Source organism: Scomber scombrus, chromosome 22 (genome assembly GCF_963691925.1).
Source record: "Scomber scombrus chromosome 22, fScoSco1.1, whole genome shotgun sequence".
Classification (NCBI taxonomy): Eukaryota; Metazoa; Chordata; class Actinopteri; order Scombriformes; family Scombridae; genus Scomber; species Scomber scombrus.
Genome location: NC_084991.1, coordinates 2,862,691 through 2,876,355, shown reverse-complemented (window position 1 = coordinate 2,876,355; position 13,665 = coordinate 2,862,691). Strand labels below are relative to the sequence as shown.

General features: G+C 51.1%; 45 non-coding genes across 45 annotated transcripts; 32 read left to right on the top strand and 13 right to left on the bottom strand.

Moving 5' to 3' along the window:
- Window positions 1-109: 109 nt before the first annotated feature.
- Window positions 110-181, top strand: trnae-cuc (transfer RNA glutamic acid (anticodon CUC)). Its single transcript has one exon. It is a non-coding gene; the product is annotated as a tRNA-Glu (tRNA).
- Window positions 182-316: 135 nt separating this feature from the next.
- On the top strand, window positions 317-388 carry trnae-cuc (transfer RNA glutamic acid (anticodon CUC)). Its single transcript has one exon. It is a non-coding gene; the product is annotated as a tRNA-Glu (tRNA).
- A 342-nt stretch (window positions 389-730) lies between these two features.
- On the top strand, window positions 731-802 carry trnae-cuc (transfer RNA glutamic acid (anticodon CUC)). Its single transcript has one exon. It is a non-coding gene; the product is annotated as a tRNA-Glu (tRNA).
- Window positions 803-1,024: 222 nt separating this feature from the next.
- On the bottom strand, window positions 1,025-1,096 carry trnag-ccc (transfer RNA glycine (anticodon CCC)). The gene has a single exon. It is a non-coding gene; the product is annotated as a tRNA-Gly (tRNA).
- A 244-nt stretch (window positions 1,097-1,340) lies between these two features.
- Window positions 1,341-1,422, bottom strand: trnas-uga (transfer RNA serine (anticodon UGA)). The gene has a single exon. It is a non-coding gene; the product is annotated as a tRNA-Ser (tRNA).
- Window positions 1,423-1,671: 249 nt separating this feature from the next.
- trnae-uuc (transfer RNA glutamic acid (anticodon UUC)) lies at window positions 1,672-1,743 on the top strand. The gene has a single exon. It is a non-coding gene; the product is annotated as a tRNA-Glu (tRNA).
- A 128-nt stretch (window positions 1,744-1,871) lies between these two features.
- Window positions 1,872-1,943, top strand: trnae-cuc (transfer RNA glutamic acid (anticodon CUC)). The gene has a single exon. It is a non-coding gene; the product is annotated as a tRNA-Glu (tRNA).
- A 135-nt stretch (window positions 1,944-2,078) lies between these two features.
- trnae-cuc (transfer RNA glutamic acid (anticodon CUC)) lies at window positions 2,079-2,150 on the top strand. Its single transcript has one exon. It is a non-coding gene; the product is annotated as a tRNA-Glu (tRNA).
- A 429-nt stretch (window positions 2,151-2,579) lies between these two features.
- trnag-ccc (transfer RNA glycine (anticodon CCC)) lies at window positions 2,580-2,651 on the bottom strand. Its single transcript has one exon. It is a non-coding gene; the product is annotated as a tRNA-Gly (tRNA).
- A 244-nt stretch (window positions 2,652-2,895) lies between these two features.
- On the bottom strand, window positions 2,896-2,977 carry trnas-uga (transfer RNA serine (anticodon UGA)). The gene has a single exon. It is a non-coding gene; the product is annotated as a tRNA-Ser (tRNA).
- Window positions 2,978-3,226: 249 nt separating this feature from the next.
- trnae-uuc (transfer RNA glutamic acid (anticodon UUC)) lies at window positions 3,227-3,298 on the top strand. Its single transcript has one exon. It is a non-coding gene; the product is annotated as a tRNA-Glu (tRNA).
- Window positions 3,299-3,426: 128 nt separating this feature from the next.
- trnae-cuc (transfer RNA glutamic acid (anticodon CUC)) lies at window positions 3,427-3,498 on the top strand. The gene has a single exon. It is a non-coding gene; the product is annotated as a tRNA-Glu (tRNA).
- Window positions 3,499-3,626: 128 nt separating this feature from the next.
- trnae-cuc (transfer RNA glutamic acid (anticodon CUC)) lies at window positions 3,627-3,698 on the top strand. Its single transcript has one exon. It is a non-coding gene; the product is annotated as a tRNA-Glu (tRNA).
- Window positions 3,699-4,033: 335 nt separating this feature from the next.
- Window positions 4,034-4,105, top strand: trnae-cuc (transfer RNA glutamic acid (anticodon CUC)). The gene has a single exon. It is a non-coding gene; the product is annotated as a tRNA-Glu (tRNA).
- A 135-nt stretch (window positions 4,106-4,240) lies between these two features.
- Window positions 4,241-4,312, top strand: trnae-cuc (transfer RNA glutamic acid (anticodon CUC)). The gene has a single exon. It is a non-coding gene; the product is annotated as a tRNA-Glu (tRNA).
- Window positions 4,313-4,741: 429 nt separating this feature from the next.
- Window positions 4,742-4,813, bottom strand: trnag-ccc (transfer RNA glycine (anticodon CCC)). Its single transcript has one exon. It is a non-coding gene; the product is annotated as a tRNA-Gly (tRNA).
- A 244-nt stretch (window positions 4,814-5,057) lies between these two features.
- Window positions 5,058-5,139, bottom strand: trnas-uga (transfer RNA serine (anticodon UGA)). The gene has a single exon. It is a non-coding gene; the product is annotated as a tRNA-Ser (tRNA).
- Window positions 5,140-5,388: 249 nt separating this feature from the next.
- Window positions 5,389-5,460, top strand: trnae-uuc (transfer RNA glutamic acid (anticodon UUC)). Its single transcript has one exon. It is a non-coding gene; the product is annotated as a tRNA-Glu (tRNA).
- A 128-nt stretch (window positions 5,461-5,588) lies between these two features.
- Window positions 5,589-5,660, top strand: trnae-cuc (transfer RNA glutamic acid (anticodon CUC)). The gene has a single exon. It is a non-coding gene; the product is annotated as a tRNA-Glu (tRNA).
- Window positions 5,661-5,788: 128 nt separating this feature from the next.
- Window positions 5,789-5,860, top strand: trnae-cuc (transfer RNA glutamic acid (anticodon CUC)). Its single transcript has one exon. It is a non-coding gene; the product is annotated as a tRNA-Glu (tRNA).
- A 335-nt stretch (window positions 5,861-6,195) lies between these two features.
- Window positions 6,196-6,267, top strand: trnae-cuc (transfer RNA glutamic acid (anticodon CUC)). The gene has a single exon. It is a non-coding gene; the product is annotated as a tRNA-Glu (tRNA).
- A 135-nt stretch (window positions 6,268-6,402) lies between these two features.
- On the top strand, window positions 6,403-6,474 carry trnae-cuc (transfer RNA glutamic acid (anticodon CUC)). The gene has a single exon. It is a non-coding gene; the product is annotated as a tRNA-Glu (tRNA).
- Window positions 6,475-6,609: 135 nt separating this feature from the next.
- On the top strand, window positions 6,610-6,681 carry trnae-cuc (transfer RNA glutamic acid (anticodon CUC)). Its single transcript has one exon. It is a non-coding gene; the product is annotated as a tRNA-Glu (tRNA).
- A 135-nt stretch (window positions 6,682-6,816) lies between these two features.
- trnae-cuc (transfer RNA glutamic acid (anticodon CUC)) lies at window positions 6,817-6,888 on the top strand. Its single transcript has one exon. It is a non-coding gene; the product is annotated as a tRNA-Glu (tRNA).
- Window positions 6,889-7,223: 335 nt separating this feature from the next.
- trnae-cuc (transfer RNA glutamic acid (anticodon CUC)) lies at window positions 7,224-7,295 on the top strand. Its single transcript has one exon. It is a non-coding gene; the product is annotated as a tRNA-Glu (tRNA).
- A 135-nt stretch (window positions 7,296-7,430) lies between these two features.
- On the top strand, window positions 7,431-7,502 carry trnae-cuc (transfer RNA glutamic acid (anticodon CUC)). The gene has a single exon. It is a non-coding gene; the product is annotated as a tRNA-Glu (tRNA).
- A 429-nt stretch (window positions 7,503-7,931) lies between these two features.
- Window positions 7,932-8,003, bottom strand: trnag-ccc (transfer RNA glycine (anticodon CCC)). Its single transcript has one exon. It is a non-coding gene; the product is annotated as a tRNA-Gly (tRNA).
- A 244-nt stretch (window positions 8,004-8,247) lies between these two features.
- On the bottom strand, window positions 8,248-8,329 carry trnas-uga (transfer RNA serine (anticodon UGA)). Its single transcript has one exon. It is a non-coding gene; the product is annotated as a tRNA-Ser (tRNA).
- Window positions 8,330-8,578: 249 nt separating this feature from the next.
- On the top strand, window positions 8,579-8,650 carry trnae-uuc (transfer RNA glutamic acid (anticodon UUC)). The gene has a single exon. It is a non-coding gene; the product is annotated as a tRNA-Glu (tRNA).
- Window positions 8,651-8,978: 328 nt separating this feature from the next.
- Window positions 8,979-9,050, top strand: trnae-cuc (transfer RNA glutamic acid (anticodon CUC)). Its single transcript has one exon. It is a non-coding gene; the product is annotated as a tRNA-Glu (tRNA).
- Window positions 9,051-9,385: 335 nt separating this feature from the next.
- On the top strand, window positions 9,386-9,457 carry trnae-cuc (transfer RNA glutamic acid (anticodon CUC)). The gene has a single exon. It is a non-coding gene; the product is annotated as a tRNA-Glu (tRNA).
- A 135-nt stretch (window positions 9,458-9,592) lies between these two features.
- trnae-cuc (transfer RNA glutamic acid (anticodon CUC)) lies at window positions 9,593-9,664 on the top strand. The gene has a single exon. It is a non-coding gene; the product is annotated as a tRNA-Glu (tRNA).
- Window positions 9,665-9,799: 135 nt separating this feature from the next.
- On the top strand, window positions 9,800-9,871 carry trnae-cuc (transfer RNA glutamic acid (anticodon CUC)). Its single transcript has one exon. It is a non-coding gene; the product is annotated as a tRNA-Glu (tRNA).
- A 135-nt stretch (window positions 9,872-10,006) lies between these two features.
- On the top strand, window positions 10,007-10,078 carry trnae-cuc (transfer RNA glutamic acid (anticodon CUC)). Its single transcript has one exon. It is a non-coding gene; the product is annotated as a tRNA-Glu (tRNA).
- Window positions 10,079-10,311: 233 nt separating this feature from the next.
- trnag-ccc (transfer RNA glycine (anticodon CCC)) lies at window positions 10,312-10,383 on the bottom strand. The gene has a single exon. It is a non-coding gene; the product is annotated as a tRNA-Gly (tRNA).
- Window positions 10,384-10,627: 244 nt separating this feature from the next.
- trnas-uga (transfer RNA serine (anticodon UGA)) lies at window positions 10,628-10,709 on the bottom strand. The gene has a single exon. It is a non-coding gene; the product is annotated as a tRNA-Ser (tRNA).
- A 249-nt stretch (window positions 10,710-10,958) lies between these two features.
- Window positions 10,959-11,030, top strand: trnae-uuc (transfer RNA glutamic acid (anticodon UUC)). Its single transcript has one exon. It is a non-coding gene; the product is annotated as a tRNA-Glu (tRNA).
- Window positions 11,031-11,158: 128 nt separating this feature from the next.
- On the top strand, window positions 11,159-11,230 carry trnae-cuc (transfer RNA glutamic acid (anticodon CUC)). The gene has a single exon. It is a non-coding gene; the product is annotated as a tRNA-Glu (tRNA).
- A 439-nt stretch (window positions 11,231-11,669) lies between these two features.
- Window positions 11,670-11,741, bottom strand: trnag-ccc (transfer RNA glycine (anticodon CCC)). The gene has a single exon. It is a non-coding gene; the product is annotated as a tRNA-Gly (tRNA).
- Window positions 11,742-11,981: 240 nt separating this feature from the next.
- Window positions 11,982-12,063, bottom strand: trnas-uga (transfer RNA serine (anticodon UGA)). Its single transcript has one exon. It is a non-coding gene; the product is annotated as a tRNA-Ser (tRNA).
- Window positions 12,064-12,312: 249 nt separating this feature from the next.
- Window positions 12,313-12,384, top strand: trnae-uuc (transfer RNA glutamic acid (anticodon UUC)). Its single transcript has one exon. It is a non-coding gene; the product is annotated as a tRNA-Glu (tRNA).
- Window positions 12,385-12,512: 128 nt separating this feature from the next.
- Window positions 12,513-12,584, top strand: trnae-cuc (transfer RNA glutamic acid (anticodon CUC)). Its single transcript has one exon. It is a non-coding gene; the product is annotated as a tRNA-Glu (tRNA).
- Window positions 12,585-12,926: 342 nt separating this feature from the next.
- trnae-cuc (transfer RNA glutamic acid (anticodon CUC)) lies at window positions 12,927-12,998 on the top strand. Its single transcript has one exon. It is a non-coding gene; the product is annotated as a tRNA-Glu (tRNA).
- Window positions 12,999-13,133: 135 nt separating this feature from the next.
- On the top strand, window positions 13,134-13,205 carry trnae-cuc (transfer RNA glutamic acid (anticodon CUC)). Its single transcript has one exon. It is a non-coding gene; the product is annotated as a tRNA-Glu (tRNA).
- Window positions 13,206-13,437: 232 nt separating this feature from the next.
- Window positions 13,438-13,509, bottom strand: trnag-ccc (transfer RNA glycine (anticodon CCC)). Its single transcript has one exon. It is a non-coding gene; the product is annotated as a tRNA-Gly (tRNA).
- Between the last annotated feature and the right edge of the window lie 156 nt (window positions 13,510-13,665).

Genomic DNA, 13,665 nt, shown 5'->3' with positions numbered 1-13,665 from the left:
CTACTTATGTAGCCATGGCAGTTATTTGGTCGAACTCGTCCAGTTTTGTGTCAGGTTGATCACAGTGTACGATTTCACTTGTGTCATCCTCCCCCACCCAGGTCATGTTTCCCTGATGGTCTAGTGGATAGGATTCGGCGCTCTCACCGCCGCGGCCCGGGTTCGATTCCCGGTCAGGGAAAGCGGAGCTGGCATGAAGTGGGATTGCTACTTATGTAGCCATGGCAGTTATTTGGTCGAACTCGTCCAGTTTTGTGTCAGGTTGATCACAGTGTACGATTTCAGTTGTGTCATCCTCCCCCACCCAGGTCATGGTTCCCTGATGGTCTAGTGGCTAGGATTCGGCGCTCTCACCGCCGTGGCCCGGGTTCGATTCCCGGTCAGGGAAAGCGGAGGTGGCATGAAGTGGGATTGCTACTTATGTAGCCATGGCAGTTATTTGGTCGAACTCGTCCAGTTTTGTGTCAGGTTGATCACAGTGTACGATTTCACTTGTGTCATCCTCCCCCACCCAGGTCATGTTTCCCTGATGGTCTAGTGGATAGGATTCGGCGCTCTCACCGCCGCGGCCCGGGTTCGATTCCTGGTCAGGGAAAGCGGAGCTGGCATGAAGTGGGATTGCTACTTATGTAGCCATGGCAGTTATTTGGTCGAACTCGTCCAGTTTTGTGTCAGGTTGATCACAGTGTACGATTTCACTTGTGTCATCCTCCCCCACCCAGGTCATGGTTCCCTGATGGTCTAGTGGCTAGGATTCGGCGCTCTCACCGCCGCGGCCCGGGTTCGATTCCCGGTCAGGGAAAGCGAGAGGTGGCATGAGTTGGCTTCTTATATAGCCAAGCCCGTAACTTGGTCTAACATAGCCAATTTTGTGTCACGGGTGATCTTCAGTTGTTTCATTCTTCGCCGCACTGGTGGCTCCCTGACAATCTAGTGGCCAGTGCTCTGTGTACTGCAACTTATTTAAAAGAACTTCTCATTTCCCCCGTAGATGACCAGATGGCACAGCTGATTCTTCACATCATGCATTGGCCGGGAATCGAACCCGGGTCAACTGCTTGGGAAGCAGCTATGCTCGCCACTATACCACCAATGCCTTGAAAAGCCCACTTTCAACGCCAGCACAAATTATGAACACATAACAGCACTTGCCATAAGTGCTAGAATTTTTACTAAATCACAGTCTACAATGCCAGACTGGCATTTGCAATGAAAGCACTGCTCAATTCCAGCAATTTTCAGAAACCACACACGTTTGGGTATAACACTTCACTTCAACATCACACATCCATCTGACACAGTGATGAAGGAAGGAAGGAACGAGCAAAGGTTGAGGTTTCCGTAGTTGACAGGATTCGAACCTGCGTGGGGAAACCCCAATGGATTTCAAGTCCATTGCCTTGACCACTCGGCCACAACTACCTTCCCTCCCCATTTTCAATGGGTTCAGCCAATTTAAGGGGTTTTAAAGGACCATGTTTGCAATGCCAGCCCAATTGGATAAAAAAAAGGCTGCAATAAATATGGGAATAACAATATATCACAGCCATTGCAATATCAGTTACAAACATGCTAAGTGGGACAGCCCCTAGATTTTGAACCTTGTGGAACATCTTTTCTATGAGCACAAATTTTGATTGAAGATGTTTCTTCCAGTCTGGGAAACGCGGGTCCCTGATGGTCTAGTGGCTAGGATTTGGCGCTTTCACCGCCGCGGCCTGAGTTCGATTCCCGGTCAGGGAAAGCGGAGGTGGCATGAAGTGGGATTATGTAGCCATGGCAGTTATTTGGTCGAACTCGTCCAGTTTTGTGTCAGGTTGATCACAGTTTACGATTTCAGTTGTGTCAACCTTCCCCACCCAGGTCATGGTTCCCTGATGGTCTAGTGGCTAGGATTCGGCGCTCTCACCGCCGCGGCCCGGGTTCGATTCCCGGTCAGGGAAAGCGGAGGTGGCATGAAGTGGGATTGCTACTTATGTAGCCATGGCAGTTATTTGGTCGAACTCGTCCAGTTTTGTGTCAGGTTGATCACAGTGTACGATTTCAGTTGTGTCATCCTCCCCCACCCAGGTCATGTTTCCCTGATGGTCTAGTGGCTAGGATTCGGCGCTCTCACCGCCGCGGCCCGGGTTCGATTCCCGGTCAGGGAAAGCGGAGCTGGCATGAAGTGGGATTGCTACTTATGTAGCCATGGCAGTTATTTGGTCGAACTCGTCCAGTTTTGTGTCAGGTTGATCACAGTGTACGATTTCACTTGTGTCATCCTCCCCCACCCAGGTCATGGTTCCCTGATGGTCTAGTGGCTAGGATTCGGCGCTCTCACCGCCACGGCCCGGGTTCGATTCCCGGTCAGGGAAAGCGAGAGGTGGCATGAGTTGGCTTCTTATATAGCCAAGCCCGTAACTTGGTCTAACATAGCCAATTTTGTGTCACGGGTGATCTTCAGTTGTTTCATCCTTCGCCGCACTGGTGGCTCCCTGACGATCTAGTGGCCAGTGCTCTGTGTACTGCAACTTATTTAAAAGAACTTCTCATTTCCCCCGTAGATGACCAGATGGCACAGCTGATTCTTCACATCATGCATTGGCCGGGAATCGAACCCGGGTCAACTGCTTGGGAAGCAGCTATGCTCGCCACTATACCACCAATGCCTTGAAAAGCCCACTTTCAACGCCAGCACAAATTATGAACACATAACAGCACTTGCCATAAGTGCTAGAATTTTTACTAAAGCACAGTCTACAATGCCAGACTGGCATTTGCAATGGAAGCACTGCTCAATTCCAGCAATTTTCAGAAACCACACACGTTTGGGTGTAACACTTCACTTCAACAACACACGTCCATCTGACACAGTGATGAAGGAAGGAAGGAACGAGCAAAGGTTGAGGTTTCCGTAGTTGACAGGATTCGAACCTGCGCGGGGAAACCCCAATGGATTTCAAGTCCATCGCCTTGACCACTCGGCCACAACTACCTTCCCTCCCCATTTTCAATGGGTTCAGCCAATTTAAGGGGTTTTAAAGGACCATGTTTGCAATGCCAGCCCAATTGGATAAAAAAAAGGCTGCAGTAAATATGGGAATAACAATATATCACAGCCATTGCAATATCAGTTACAAGCATGCTAAGTGGGACAGCCCCTAGATTTTGAACCTTGTGGAACATCTTTTCTATGAGCACAAATTTTGATTGAAGATGTTTCTTCCAGTCTGGGAAACGCGGGTCCCTGATGGTCTAGTGGCTAGGATTTGGCGCTTTCACCGCCGCGGCCTGGGTTCGATTCCCGGTCAGGGAAAGCGGAGGTGGCATGAAGTGGGATTATGTAGCCATGGCGGTTATTTGGTCGAACTCGTCCGGTTTTGTGTCAGGTTGATCACAGTTTACGATTTCAGTTGTGTCAACCTTCCCCACCCAGGTCATGGTTCCCTGATGGTCTAGTGGCTAGGATTCGGCGCTCTCACCGCCGCGGCCCGGGTTCGATTCCCGGTCAGGGAAAGCGGAGGTGGCATGAAGTGGGATTATGTAGCCATGGCAGTTATTTGGTCGAACTCGTCCAGTTTTGTGTCAGGTTGATCACAGTGTACGATTTCAGTTGTGTCAACCTTCCCCACCCAGGTCATGGTTCCCTGATGGTCTAGTGGCTAGGATTCGGCGCTCTCACCGCCGCGGCCCGGGTTCGATTCCCGGTCAGGGAAAGCGGAGCTGGCATGAAGTGGGATTGCTACTTATGTAGCCATGGCAGTTATTTGGTCGAACTCGTCCAGTTTTGTGTCAGGTTGATCACAGTGTACGATTTCAGTTGTGTCATCCTCCCCCACCCAGGTCATGGTTCCCTGATGGTCTAGTGGCTAGGATTCGGCGCTCTCACCGCCGCGGCCAGGGTTCGATTCCCGGTCAGGGAAAGCGGAGGTGGCATGAAGTGGGATTATGTAGCCATGGCAGTTATTTGGTCGAACTCGTCCAGTTTTGTGTCAGGTTGATCACAGTGTACGATTTCAGTTGTGTCAACCTTCCCCACCCAGGTCATGGTTCCCTGATGGTCTAGTGGCTAGGATTCGGCGCTCTCACCGCCGCGGCCCGGGTTCGATTCCCGGTCAGGGAAAGCGGAGGTGGCATGAAGTGGGATTGCTACTTATGTAGCCATGGCAGTTATTTGGTCGAACTCGTCCAGTTTTGTGTCAGGTTGATCACAGTGTACGATTTCACTTGTGTCATCCTCCCCCACCCAGGTCATGTTTCCCTGATGGTCTAGTGGATAGGATTCGGCGCTCTCACCGCCGCGGCCCGGGTTCGATTCCCGGTCAGGGAAAGCGGAGCTGGCATGAAGTGGGATTGCTACTTATGTAGCCATGGCAGTTAGTTGGTCGAACTCGTCCAGTTTTGTGTCAGGTTGATCACAGTGTACGATTTCAGTTGTGTCATCCTCCCCCACCCAGGTCATGGTTCCCTGATGGTCTAGTGGCTAGGATTCGGCGCTCTCACCGCCACGGCCCGGGTTCGATTCCCGGTCAGGGAAAGCGAGAGGTGGCATGAGTTGGCTTCTTATATAGCCAAGCCCGTAACTTGGTCTAACATAGCCAATTTTGTGTCACGGGTGATCTTCAGTTGTTTCATCCTTCGCCGCACTGGTGGCTCCCTGACGATCTAGTGGCCAGTGCTCTGTGTACTGCAACTTATTTAAAAGAACTTCTCATTTCCCCCGTAGATGACCAGATGGCACAGCTGATTCTTCACATCATGCATTGGCCGGGAATCGAACCCGGGTCAACTGCTTGGGAAGCAGCTATGCTCGCCACTATACCACCAATGCCTTGAAAAGCCCACTTTCAACGCCAGCACAAATTATGAACACATAACAGCACTTGCCATAAGTGCTAGAATTTTTACTAAAGCACAGTCTACAATGCCAGACTGGCATTTGCAATGGAAGCACTGCTCAATTCCAGCAATTTTCAGAAACCACACACGTTTGGGTGTAACACTTCACTTCAACAACACACGTCCATCTGACACAGTGATGAAGGAAGGAAGGAACGAGCAAAGGTTGAGGTTTCCGTAGTTGACAGGATTCGAACCTGCGCGGGGAAACCCCAATGGATTTCAAGTCCATCGCCTTGACCACTCGGCCACAACTACCTTCCCTCCCCATTTTCAATGGGTTCAGCCAATTTAAGGGGTTTTAAAGGACCATGTTTGCAATGCCAGCCCAATTGGATAAAAAAAAGGCTGCAGTAAATATGGGAATAACAATATATCACAGCCATTGCAATATCAGTTACAAGCATGCTAAGTGGGACAGCCCCTAGATTTTGAACCTTGTGGAACATCTTTTCTATGAGCACAAATTTTGATTGAAGATGTTTCTTCCAGTCTGGGAAACGCGGGTCCCTGATGGTCTAGTGGCTAGGATTTGGCGCTTTCACCGCCGCGGCCCGGGTTCGATTCCCGGTCAGGGAAAGCGGAGGTGGCATGAAGTGGGATTATGTAGCCATGGCGGTTATTTGGTCGAACTCGTCCGGTTTTGTGTCAGGTTGATCACAGTTTACGATTTCAGTTGTGTCAACCTTCCCCACCCAGGTCATGGTTCCCTGATGGTCTAGTGGCTAGGATTCGGCGCTCTCACCGCCGCGGCCCGGGTTCGATTCCCGGTCAGGGAAAGCGGAGGTGGCATGAAGTGGGATTATGTAGCCATGGCAGTTATTTGGTCGAACTCGTCCAGTTTTGTGTCAGGTTGATCACAGTGTACGATTTCAGTTGTGTCAACCTTCCCCACCCAGGTCATGGTTCCCTGATGGTCTAGTGGCTAGGATTCGGCGCTCTCACCGCCGCGGCCCGGGTTCGATTCCCGGTCAGGGAAAGCGGAGCTGGCATGAAGTGGGATTGCTACTTATGTAGCCATGGCAGTTATTTGGTCGAACTCGTCCAGTTTTGTGTCAGGTTGATCACAGTGTACGATTTCAGTTGTGTCATCCTCCCCCACCCAGGTCATGGTTCCCTGATGGTCTAGTGGCTAGGATTCGGCGCTCTCACCGCCGCGGCCAGGGTTCGATTCCCGGTCAGGGAAAGCGGAGGTGGCATGAAGTGGGATTATGTAGCCATGGCAGTTATTTGGTCGAACTCGTCCAGTTTTGTGTCAGGTTGATCACAGTGTACGATTTCAGTTGTGTCAACCTTCCCCACCCAGGTCATGGTTCCCTGATGGTCTAGTGGCTAGGATTCGGCGCTCTCACCGCCGCGGCCCGGGTTCGATTCCCGGTCAGGGAAAGCGGAGGTGGCATGAAGTGGGATTGCTACTTATGTAGCCATGGCAGTTATTTGGTCGAACTCGTCCAGTTTTGTGTCAGGTTGATCACAGTGTACGATTTCAGTTGTGTCATCCTCCCCCACCCAGGTCATGTTTCCCTGATGGTCTAGTGGCTAGGATTCGGCGCTCTCACCGCCGCGGCCCGGGTTCGATTCCCGGTCAGGGAAAGCGGAGGTGGCATGAAGTGGGATTGCTACTTATGTAGCCATGGCAGTTATTTGGTCGAACTCGTCCAGTTTTGTGTCAGGTTGATCACAGTGTACGATTTCACTTGTGTCATCCTCCCCCACCCAGGTCATGTTTCCCTGATGGTCTAGTGGATAGGATTCGGCGCTCTCACCGCCGCGGCCCGGGTTCGATTCCCGGTCAGGGAAAGCGGAGCTGGCATGAAGTGGGATTGCTACTTATGTAGCCATGGCAGTTATTTGGTCGAACTCGTCCAGTTTTGTGTCAGGTTGATCACAGTGTACGATTTCAGTTGTGTCATCCTCCCCCACCCAGGTCATGGTTCCCTGATGGTCTAGTGGCTAGGATTCGGCGCTCTCACCGCCGTGGCCCGGGTTCGATTCCCGGTCAGGGAAAGCGGAGGTGGCATGAAGTGGGATTGCTACTTATGTAGCCATGGCAGTTATTTGGTCGAACTCGTCCAGTTTTGTGTCAGGTTGATCACAGTGTACGATTTCAGTTGTGTCATCCTCCCCCACCCAGGTCATGGTTCCCTGATGGTCTAGTGGCTAGGATTCGGCGCTCTCACCGCCGCGGCCAGGGTTCGATTCCCGGTCAGGGAAAGCGGAGGTGGCATGAAGTGGGATTATGTAGCCATGGCAGTTATTTGGTCGAACTCGTCCAGTTTTGTGTCAGGTTGATCACAGTGTACGATTTCAGTTGTGTCAACCTTCCCCACCCAGGTCATGGTTCCCTGATGGTCTAGTGGCTAGGATTCGGCGCTCTCACCGCCGCGGCCCGGGTTCGATTCCCGGTCAGGGAAAGCGGAGGTGGCATGAAGTGGGATTGCTACTTATGTAGCCATGGCAGTTATTTGGTCGAACTCGTCCAGTTTTGTGTCAGGTTGATCACAGTGTACGATTTCACTTGTGTCATCCTCCCCCACCCAGGTCATGTTTCCCTGATGGTCTAGTGGATAGGATTCGGCGCTCTCACCGCCGCGGCCCGGGTTCGATTCCCGGTCAGGGAAAGCGGAGCTGGCATGAAGTGGGATTGCTACTTATGTAGCCATGGCAGTTATTTGGTCGAACTCGTCCAGTTTTGTGTCAGGTTGATCACAGTGTACGATTTCAGTTGTGTCATCCTCCCCCACCCAGGTCATGGTTCCCTGATGGTCTAGTGGCTAGGATTCGGCGCTCTCACCGCCACGGCCCGGGTTCGATTCCCGGTCAGGGAAAGCGAGAGGTGGCATGAGTTGGCTTCTTATATAGCCAAGCCCGTAACTTGGTCTAACATAGCCAATTTTGTGTCACGGGTGATCTTCAGTTGTTTCATCCTTCGCCGCACTGGTGGCTCCCTGACGATCTAGTGGCCAGTGCTCTGTGTACTGCAACTTATTTAAAAGAACTTCTCATTTCCCCCGTAGATGACCAGATGGCACAGCTGATTCTTCACATCATGCATTGGCCGGGAATCGAACCCGGGTCAACTGCTTGGGAAGCAGCTATGCTCGCCACTATACCACCAATGCCTTGAAAAGCCCACTTTCAACGCCAGCACAAATTATGAACACATAACAGCACTTGCCATAAGTGCTAGAATTTTTACTAAAGCACGGTCTACAATGCCAGACTGGCATTTGCAATGGAAGCACTGCTCAATTCCAGCAATTTTCAGAAACCACACACGTTTGGGTGTAACACTTCACTTCAACAACACACGTCCATCTGACACAGTGATGAAGGAAGGAAGGAACGAGCAAAGGTTGAGGTTTCCGTAGTTGACAGGATTCGAACCTGCGCGGGGAAACCCCAATGGATTTCAAGTCCATCGCCTTGACCACTCGGCCACAACTACCTTCCCTCCCCATTTTCAATGGGTTCAGCCAATTTAAGGGGTTTTAAAGGACCATGTTTGCAATGCCAGCCCAATTGGATAAAAAAAAGGCTGCAGTAAATATGGGAATAACAATATATCACAGCCATTGCAATATCAGTTACAAGCATGCTAAGTGGGACAGCCCCTAGATTTTGAACCTTGTGGAACATCTTTTCTATGAGCACAAATTTTGATTGAAGATGTTTCTTCCAGTCTGGGAAACGCGGGTCCCTGATGGTCTAGTGGCTAGGATTTGGCGCTTTCACCGCCGCGGCCCGGGTTCGATTCCCGGTCAGGGAAAGCGGAGGTGGCATGAAGTGGGATTATGTAGCCATGGCGGTTATTTGGTCGAACTCGTCCGGTTTTGTGTCAGGTTGATCACAGTTTACGATTTCAGTTGTGTCAACCTTCCCCACCCAGGTCATGGTTCCCTGATGGTCTAGTGGCTAGGATTTGGCGCTCTCACCGCCGCGGCCCGGGTTCGATTCCCGGTCAGGGAAAGCGGAGGTGGCATGAAGTGGGATTATGTAGCCATGGCAGTTATTTGGTCGAACTCGTCCAGTTTTGTGTCAGGTTGATCACAGTGTACGATTTCAGTTGTGTCAACCTTCCCCACCCAGGTCATGGTTCCCTGATGGTCTAGTGGCTAGGATTCGGCGCTCTCACCGCCGCGGCCCGGGTTCGATTCCCGGTCAGGGAAAGCGGAGCTGGCATGAAGTGGGATTGCTACTTATGTAGCCATGGCAGTTATTTGGTCGAACTCGTCCAGTTTTGTGTCAGGTTGATCACAGTGTACGATTTCAGTTGTGTCATCCTCCCCCACCCAGGTCATGGTTCCCTGATGGTCTAGTGGCTAGGATTCGGCGCTCTCACCGCCGCGGCCAGGGTTCGATTCCCGGTCAGGGAAAGCGGAGGTGGCATGAAGTGGGATTATGTAGCCATGGCAGTTATTTGGTCGAACTCGTCCAGTTTTGTGTCAGGTTGATCACAGTGTACGATTTCAGTTGTGTCAACCTTCCCCACCCAGGTCATGGTTCCCTGATGGTCTAGTGGCTAGGATTCGGCGCTCTCACCGCCGCGGCCCGGGTTCGATTCCCGGTCAGGGAAAGCGGAGGTGGCATGAAGTGGGATTGCTACTTATGTAGCCATGGCAGTTATTTGGTCGAACTCGTCCAGTTTTGTGTCAGGTTGATCACAGTGTACGATTTCACTTGTGTCATCCTCCCCCACCCAGGTCATGTTTCCCTGATGGTCTAGTGGATAGGATTCGGCGCTCTCACCGCCGCGGCCCGGGTTCGATTCCCGGTCAGGGAAAGCGGAGCTGGCATGAAGTGGGATTGCTACTTATGTAGCCATGGCAGTTATTTGGTCGAACTCGTCCAGTTTTGTGTCAGGTTGATCACAGTGTACGATTTCAGTTGTGTCATCCTCCCCCACCCAGGTCATGGTTCCCTGATGGTCTAGTGGCTAGGATTCGGCGCTCTCACCGCCGTGGCCCGGGTTCGATTCCCGGTCAGGGAAAGCGGAGGTGGCATGAAGTGGGATTGCTACTTATGTAGCCATGGCAGTTATTTGGTCGAACTCGTCCAGTTTTGTGTCAGGTTGATCACAGTGTACGATTTCAGTTGTGTCATCCTTCCCCCCCCAGGTCATGCTTCCCTGATGGTCTAGTGGCTAGGATTCGGCGCTCTCACCGCCGCGGCCCGGGTTCGATTCCCGGTCAGGGAAAGCGAGAGGTGGCATGAGTTGGCATGAGATTGCTTCTTATATAGCCAAGCCCGTAACTTGGTCTAACATAGCCAATTTTGTGTCACGGGTGATCTTCAGTTGTTTCATCCTTCGCCGCACTGGTGGCTCCCTGACGATCTAGTGGCCAGTGCTCTGTGTACTGCAACTTATTTAAAAGGAACTTCTCATTTCCCCCGTAGATGACCAGATGGCACAGCTGATTCTTCACATCATGCATTGGCCGGGAATCGAACCCGGGTCAACTGCTTGGGAAGCAGCTATGCTCGCCACTATACCACCAATGCCTTGAAAAGCCCACTTTCAACGCCAGCACAAATGATGAACACATAACAGCACTTGCCATAAGTGCTAGAATTTTTACTAAATCACAGTCTACAATGCCAGACTGGCATTTGCAATGAAAGCACTGCTCAATTCCAGCAATTTTCAGAAACCACACACGTTTGGGTGTAACACTTCACTTCAACAACACACGTCCATCTGACACAGTGATGAAGGAAGGAAGGAACGAGCAAAGGTTGAGGTTTCTGTAGTTGACAGGATTCGAACCTGCGCGGGGAAACCCCAATGGATTTCAAGTCCATCGCCTTGACAACTCGGCCACAACTACCTTCCCTCCCCATTTTCAATGGGTTCAGCCAATTTAAGGGGTTTTAAAGGACCATGATTGCAATGCCAGCCCAATTGGATAAAAAAAAGGCTGCAGTAAATATGGGAATAACAATATATCACAGCCATTGCAATATCAGTTACAAGCATGCTAAGTGGGACAGCCCCTAGATTTTGAACCTTGTGGAACATCTTTTCTATGAGCACAAATTTTGATCGAAGATGTTTCTTCCAGTTTGGGAAATGCGGGTCCCTGATGGTCTAGTGGCTAGGATTTGGCGCTTTCACCGCCGCGGCCCGGGTTCGATTCCCGGTCAGGGAAAGCGGAGGTGGCATGAAGTGGGATTATGTAGCCATGGCAGTTATTTGGTCGAACTCGTCCAGTTTTGTGTCAGGTTGATCACAGTGTACGATTTCAGTTGTGTCAACCTTCCCCACCCAGGTCATGGTTCCCTGATGGTCTAGTGGCTAGGATTCGGCGCTCTCACCGCCGCGGCCCGGGTTCGATTCCCGGTCAGGGAAAGCGGAGGTGGCATGAAGTGGGATTGCTACTTATGTAGCCATGGCAGTTATTTGGTCGAACTCGTCCAGTTTTGTGTCAGGTTGATCACAGTGTACGATTTCAGTTGTGTCATCCTTCTCCCCCGAAGTCATGGTTCCCTGATGGTGTAGTGGCTAGGATTCGGCGCTCTCACCGCCGCGGCCCGGGTTCAATTCCCGGTCAGGGAAAGCGAGAGGTGGCATGAGTTGGCATGAGATTGCTACTTATATAGCCAAGCCCGTAACTTGGTCTAACATAGCCAATTTTGTTTCACGGGTGATTTTCAGTTGTTTCATCCTTCGCCGCACTGGTGGCTCCCTGACGATCTAGTGGCCAGTGCTCTGTGTACTGCAACTTATTTAAAAGAACTTCTCATTTCCCCCGTAGATGACCAGATGGCACAGCTGACTTTTCACATCATGCATTGGCCGGGAATCGAACCCGGGTCAACTGCTTGGGAAGCAGCTATGCTCGCCACTATACCACCAATGCCTTGAAAAGCCCACTTTCAACGCCAGCACAAATGATGAACACATAACAGCACTTGCCATAAGTGCTAGAATTTTTACTAAATCACAGTCTACAATGCCAGACTGGCATTTGCAATGAAAGCACTGCTCAATTCCAGCAATTTTCAGAAACCACACACGTTTGGGTGTAACGCTTCACTTCAACAACACACGTCCATCTGACACAGTGATGAAGGAAGGAACAAGCAAAGGTTGAAGATTCCGTAGTTGACAGGATTCGAACCTGCGCGGGAAAACTCCAATGGATTTCAAGTCCATCGCCTTGACCACTCGGCCACAACTACCTTCCCTCCTCATTTTCAATGGGTTCAGCCAATTTAAGGGGTTTTAAAGGACCATGTTTGCAATGCCAGCCCAATTGGATAAAAAAAAGGCTGCAGTAAATATGGGAATAACAATATATCACAGCCATTGCAATATCAGTTACAAGCATGCTAAGTGGGACAGCCCCTAGATTTTGAACCTTGTGGAACATCTTTTCTATGAGCACAAATTTTGATTGAAGATGTTTCTTCCAGTCTGGGAAACGCGGGTCCCTGATGGTCTAGTGGCTAGGATTTGGCGCTTTCACCGCCGCGGCCCGGGTTCGATTCCCGGTCAGGGAAAGCGGAGGTGGCATGAAGTTGGATTATGTAGCCATGGCAGTTATTTGGTCGAACTCGTCCAGTTTTGTGTCAGGTTGATCACAGTGTACGATTTCAGTTGTGTCAACCTTCCCCATCCAGGTCATGGTTCCCTGATGGTCTAGTGGCTAGGATTCGGCGCTCTCACCGCCGCGGCCCGGGTTCGATTCCCGGTCAGGGAAAGCGGAGGTGGCATGAAGTGGGATTGCTACTTATGTAGCCATGGCAGTTATTTGGTCGAACTCGTCCAGTTTTGTGTCAGGTTGATCACAGTGTACGATTTCACTTGTGTCATCCTCCCCCACCCAGGTCATGGTTCCCTGATGGTCTAGTGGCTAGGATTCGGCGCTCTCACCGCCGCGGCCCGGGTTCGATTCCCAGTCAGGGAAAGCGGAGGTGGCATGAAGTGGGATTGCTACTTATGTAGCCATGGCAGTTATTTGGTCGAACTCGTCCAGTTTTGTGTCAGGTTGATCACAGTGTACGATTTCAGTTGTGTCATCCTCCCCCACCCAGGTCATGGTTCCCTGATGGTCTAGTGGCTAGGATTCGGCGCTCTCACCGCCGCGGCCCGGGTTCGATTCCCGGTCAGGGAAAGCGGAGGTGGCATGAAGTGGGATTGCTACTTATGTAGCCATGGCAGTTATTTGGTCGAACTCGTCCAGTTTTGTGTCAGGTTGATCACAGTGTACGATTTCAGTTGTGTCATCCTTCCCCCCCCAGGTCATGGTTCCCTGATGGTCTAGTGGCTAGGATTCGGCGCTCTCACCGCCGCGGCCCGGGTTCGATTCCCGGTCAGGGAAAGCGAGAGGTGGCATGAGTTGGCATGAGATTGCTACTTATATAGCCAAGCCCGTAACTTGGTCTAACATAGCCAATTTTGTGTCACGGGTGATCTTCAGTTGTTTCATCCTTCGCAGCACTGGTGGCTCCCTGACGATCTAGTGGCCAGTGCTCTGTGTACTGCAACTTATTTAAAAGAACTTCTCATTTCCCCCGTAGATGACCAGATGGCACAGCTGACTCTTCACATCATGCATTGGCCGGGAATCGAACCCGGGTCAACTGCTTGGGAAGCAGCTATGCTCGCCACTATACCACCAATGCCTTGAAAAGCCCACTTTCAACGCCATCACAAATGATGAACACATAACAGCACTTGCCATAAGTGCTAGAATTTTTATTAAATCAGAGTCTACAATGCCAGACTGGCATTTGCAATGAAAGCACTGCTATATTCCAGCAATTTTCAGAAACCACACA